At 35.4% G+C, this 5,731-nt stretch overlaps 1 long non-coding RNA gene across 1 annotated transcript; it reads right to left on the bottom strand.

Moving 5' to 3' along the window:
• Positions 1-454: 454 nt before the first annotated feature.
• On the bottom strand, positions 455-5,379 carry LOC145807848 (uncharacterized). The gene is made up of 3 exons (XR_014351274.1): positions 4,792-5,379; positions 3,326-3,405; positions 455-569 (listed from the first exon to the last, which is right to left on the bottom strand). It is a non-coding gene; the product is annotated as an uncharacterized LOC145807848 (long non-coding RNA).
• Between the last annotated feature and the right edge of the window lie 352 nt (positions 5,380-5,731).

The following is a 5,731-nucleotide window of genomic DNA, read 5'->3' as shown; positions in this document are numbered from 1 at the left end:
ATAAATCCAACAATAGAGTTTGTCAGACAGGTGGTTTTGGTGGAAGAATATTTTTTATTTGGCTTCTTTAAATAGCTGCCACTTGGCAAATCTGAGAAAGTTTCATATGAAAATATATGACAAGAGAGTGAGTGGAAAATAACTTTGATTAAGAAGAATTACAATGAGACGAGGAACACATGCATAATGCATGTTCCCCTCCAGTAACACATTAACAGACAACTAGTTCCCATAACTGATGAAAAAACAACAAAGACAATGCCCAACTGCAATTGCTAGAAGATGATAATTGGTAACATAGTATATTCACAATGCAGTAAAATAATACGAATGCAAGATGAGAACATTGTAGCCATCACCAGGCAGATACAAATGAACAGAACTCAGGGGAGAACTGGTCAGGTGGAGCAGAAGGTGGTGGGCTTCCCACAATGGCCTCCAAAAGTTCATAAAAGTTGTTCCTCGGATTGTATGTAAGGAAAACGTCCTATAGCACATTGTAGAATTACCATGTCCAAACTCCAAATATCACTCTTATAGTCATAAGTTCTTCCACTAATTCTTTCGGGCTGACAAAAGATAGGAAAAACATTATCACTAGTGGGATTCTTCAAATTACGCAATGCATACTAGTTTGCATAAAAAGTTTGGAGAAAACCAAAATATTTTCAAACTACAAAACAAGAGAAGAATGACAATGTAATAACCCGACCCTCGTACATGTTTTCTGATATGTTTTCAGACCCTATTTTGTGTTTTTGAATGCTTATTGTGAAATCCTTTGAGAAATTATGGTTAAGTAGAAGAATTTCATGTTTAAGGATGCCTATCTGTTTGACAAAGAAAGTATTTGTTACGTCTATAAGTTAGAAGCAGGAATTGGAAGCCTTAGGGGCTTAATTATTTGAAATTGATTTTATATATGTGATCAGCATAATTTTTAGGTAATATTAAGCATGTTTGGGAAATTTCAATTTCGGATGTTTAAACGATTGATTTTTGTCCTTATTCAATCTATATATATGTATGCTTATAAGACCCTCTTTGACTTCAAGACTTAGCAACTTTCTCATAAAATTCCCTTGGGAGAAAAGGGAAGAAAGGATAGGAGCAAGGAGGAATTGAGAGAGATTGAAGCTAAGGTAAGTCTAATTTCCCTAGTCCAATCCTCTTCCTCAATTGAAATAGGAAGCTTTTGATGTTGTATAAAGTCTTGGATGTATGTGTGTTGAAGATTTGGTATAATACCCCAATCATTTGTGCATTTTGGATCCAATTCAAGTTATCTAATGGGAGCATCATCTTGTTTCTTTACATATCAAATTGGTATTCATGCTTATGCCATGTTTTTGTATATCTATGTATGGGTGTGTGAAGTTAAGAGCCTCAAGAATGAAATTATGTTGATGAGCTTCAATTTTTGTCCAAGCGAATTGAGTTGTGTTCATGGGTTTAATTCAAGTTAGATTATGGTATGTTGTATGTTGTACCTTGAATTACATGCTTTTCGAACCATGAATTAGCCATGAAAAGCCCCAAGTTAGACCCCTTAAATATGCACCAAGAGTTGAAATGTTGCAGAAATTCGGACTGGAATTGCAGAATTGCCGCACGTGGGGGATTCATGGCCGCACGTGCGGGGGTTGTGGCCGCACGTGCAGGAGAAGAACAATTTAGGGGTTTTGATTCTGCCTAAAAGGCACGTGCGGGCCACACGTGCGGCACATGTGGAAAGATATGGGTTGCTCCGTTTTGCGTGTAGGATCCTCTAATATTGTCGGAATGTATATTTGATGCCTTTTCGATATTTATAAATTCCTTCGAAGTAAAGCAAAAGAGAAAGTAATTTGATATGGAAGATGAACTAAAATGTAAGTTTAAATGTGTGCAGGCCACACTACGGGAGGAACAAGCACGTCATCACAACACTGTGAGTAATAGTACCATTATATGCTTCACATGTAGCTAATGATTATCATGAGTACTGTGTTCAAGCATGATATGTAACTATGCTAATGTTTCAAAGTATGTAAAGAAAGAAATGGGAAAAATGAAATATGTTCATTCTGTAAGGCTACGAAATCAAGCCGTTCTGTTATTATGATATGAAACAAAGTGCTACACGGAACTAAGTGATACGATGTGAGTCACCTCTAGAGTCCGTGTGAGACACCTCTTGAGTTCATACAAGCATGTTCAAGGGCTTAATGCCACATGATTCAAGGGCTTAATGCCAACTTATTCAAGGGCTTAATGACACATGATTCAAGGGCTTAATACCAACTTACTCAAGGGCCTCGTGCCACTATATTCAATGGCTTAACGCCACCATGTTTAAGGGCTTTGTGCCACTACGTTTAAGGACTTATAGCCATCATGTTTCAAGATGTTATGTTGCAAGCCACCATGTTTCAAGCATGGGCCAAGGCTGTCATGAAATTAATACATATTCAGACTAACTATGTGTGCATCTTTTTATGCTTTGATGTATTATATTTCAAGTCAAGCATCGTTTTATTTATGTATTACTATTCACCGAGCTTGGCTCACTCTGTGTTATGTCTGTTTCTGTAGGTAACCAACCAGGTGGTCAGTCCTAGCCATGACACCCGTTTCCTTTTGTTAACTTTCGTGGGTCCAGGCACTGCACGAAACCATTTATTTTTGTAAAGTCTGTTAAGATGTTGGCTTATTTTGATTACCCAAATTAAGGTTGAATGTATAGAACCTCATGTTTTTGTATATGCCCAATTTTAGGGCTGGGACTGTATATGTGTATGTATATAACCGATACTTCGAGATATAGTTGGAACGTTATCTATCTACCATGATGCATGTTATAAGATCCTGGCATATAGAAGTAGCTCAATGGAGTTTTTATGTATCTTTATTTTCATATTTAGTGCTTCCGATAAGGCCCCGTATGTTATGTACATCAGGTTAACTGTTCGTTTTTGAACGAGTCATGCCCAAACTTTTAGGGGCGAGTTTGAGGGCGTGACAGACAATCACCTAAATAACTAGACCAGCTGAATTCTGCTGCAAATACAAGGACAATAACTCCACTTACCGACATGTAGTTGTAAGTCCCAACAAATGTATCCCGTTGACCCATTGAATTGGCAAGCATTGCACTCACACCAAAACTTATTCGTATATCAATTTTTGTATTCCTAAACTTGTTCGTATATCAATTGTTGACCCTACATCAACCAAAAAGTATCTGAAAAAGAACAGAGCTAACGTGTAGTGTGTTTATGTGTTCATGAGAGCACAGATGGCAGCCAGGATCCATTAAATAATAAACTAATCAAAATCATCTCACCTGTAAGGAATGTGTGATTTCAGCACAGATGCAGTGTTGTCATTGCCAATTAAACCAGCTGATGAAGACTTTTCATTGTGCTGCCAATGCATATATGTCAGCACTCACATAGATTACATGAAGTAACAAAAATTATACACAGAAATCTTGCCTAATCATTTCATCAAGTTATGAAAACTATAGTTAAATCCCTATTTATCTTTCATTTACTAAATTAACAAAACAGATGCACACTTGCTTGCATAGTACAAAATGATTCCAGGAGATGAATCAAGCAGATCAGGCATCAAAAGTTAACAATCTCAAGAGGCTTACACCACGGTTCAGCCTCAAGTACATCTTTTGTGCGTCAGAGGAAGAATGTGCAAAGAAATGAAAATAGCTTGAACAATGATGTTCATAGGGATGAGAGGTAACTATCTTGAGGATGATAACAGTAGCATAAAAAAACAATTTGATGAATGCGTTTGCAAGAGTTATGAGGCAACAATAAACAAAGATCAAATAAGAATAGTTCTCAAGGTTGAGTGACACAACACAGAATACTCACTAATGACGAGTAGCTTGATTCGATGTGAAGACACTACTAGTTGAATGTGAACACAAGCACTGTGAGTGAGAAGCCACAAGATGACTTTTTAATTTAGTTATTTATAAAATATTCAAAATGCTGAAAGGTTAACAAATATGATTCTTTTCTAGAAATCAACAATGGAATTGTCGGTCTTCAATGTGATCTTCTCAGTATAGTATGCAGTTAGCTGAAAAAATTAAGAATCACAACATAAGCTAAACAGAGAGCTTCCTAAGCAGAAGAAAATGAAAACTAATTACAAAAGTTCAGTTTCCAGGCTCTGAAGAATACAAAGAGCAGAAACAAAAAACAAAAGCCACATACACCCAGAATTCATTGGATGAACTTCCTTGTAAGCCAATCTATTAAATAATAAATCAAAATTTAAATGATGAAAATTTTATGGTCCAAAAGCATATGAACAAAAAGCATGAAACACAGAGTTCAAGAATTATTGGCCTTGCATCATAAATTGCATTTTTGGTAGTCTAGATTCTGGCAATTAGACTGCAAATTAAATAAATAGAAGGCTTATCAGACAATTCATATGCACGTTATAAATCTTGACATCATAAATCATAGTTTTACTCCAAAAGCCACATTATAAAGAAACTTTTCTTGAAGTAAACCATCAAATTATGCACAAACAAAGCTGAATTATGCCCAAAACAATACCTAAGCCTATCCAAGAAAAAGTAACTAAATAAGCCAAACAAGCATCTATGGTGAATCCATTCAACTAAACCAAAGAGTTGAAATGTACAGTAGTGTAGCTACAATTGCAAGCTATGAAGAACATCTAAATAAGAGAATGAATCATTGAACCTGAGCCTATCCAAGAAAAAGTACGTGACCGTCATCTAATCATACAAAGATGGGAAGCTTGACTTACATCCTTCTTGTCCATTGGTGTTAAGAATGGAACTCAGACACTAAGAACAGTAATGATAGTCAACACTAGGTCCAGGCAATTGAATGCAACACCAAGTATTAGCATCTTTCCAAGTTTGGGGTACATCGGAAGCATTGTCATGTAGCGACTTGTCCAGGGCTCAGACCACATGAGGTTAAATATTCTAACAAAGAAACCTTAAAGTTTGTAGAATCTGTAAATACCAAAATGAATAAGGAAAGATAACGCAAATTTGCATACCTAAAACAGTCAAATTTTCATACGAGTCTCAACTTTAAAACACAATATTAGAAAGGGATGTAAACTCACATATATAATTGAAAAACTTTTCTTACCTAATTGATGTAGGATGAATAGTATTGTTAAGGTTTGGAATAAGGGAATTACAGTTCTACTGTGGGTCCCTTATTTTGCAAATGTGTTAAATTTCATATTTATGATTGAATGAAGAGTACATATTCTGTTTTATTTTTTGGGATCTATTTGCAGTTGCTGCTTGTGATGTATACTTGATCCATGTCTATTTGTATTTCAAAATGAACTTGTTGAAAACTGTTAGCTTGGTCGGCAAAAATGTAATTTCTTGTAGTGGATATATGAAGGAAAACTTAACAGTTAACACTATTCTAAGGAATAACAAATAATATTAATATTAAAAACATTAAAAATCATGCCAACTGAATGAACACTATTGGGTTTTTAATTTATTAGATCAACATCAAATGGACCAAATTTACCTGAACATGGGAAATGAAAAGAGAGTATGCAAGGACCAGATCACTTTTAGGAAAGGGTTAAGGCCACTGAAATAAATCCTAGGAAACATAACTGAAAATTGATGGACTATATTTTCTCTATCCACAAGAAAATCCATAGGATTTTTGAAAGCCAAATTCTTCTTGACTTTTCCATTGCTAAC

This window comes from Camellia sinensis, chromosome 14, assembly GCF_055761805.1.
Source record: "Camellia sinensis isolate YWXY chromosome 14, ASM5576180v1, whole genome shotgun sequence".
NCBI lineage: Eukaryota > Viridiplantae > Streptophyta > Magnoliopsida > Ericales > Theaceae > Camellia > Camellia sinensis.
The sequence above is the reverse complement of the archived record's forward strand: the minus strand, read 5'-3'. Positions and strand labels throughout refer to the sequence as shown.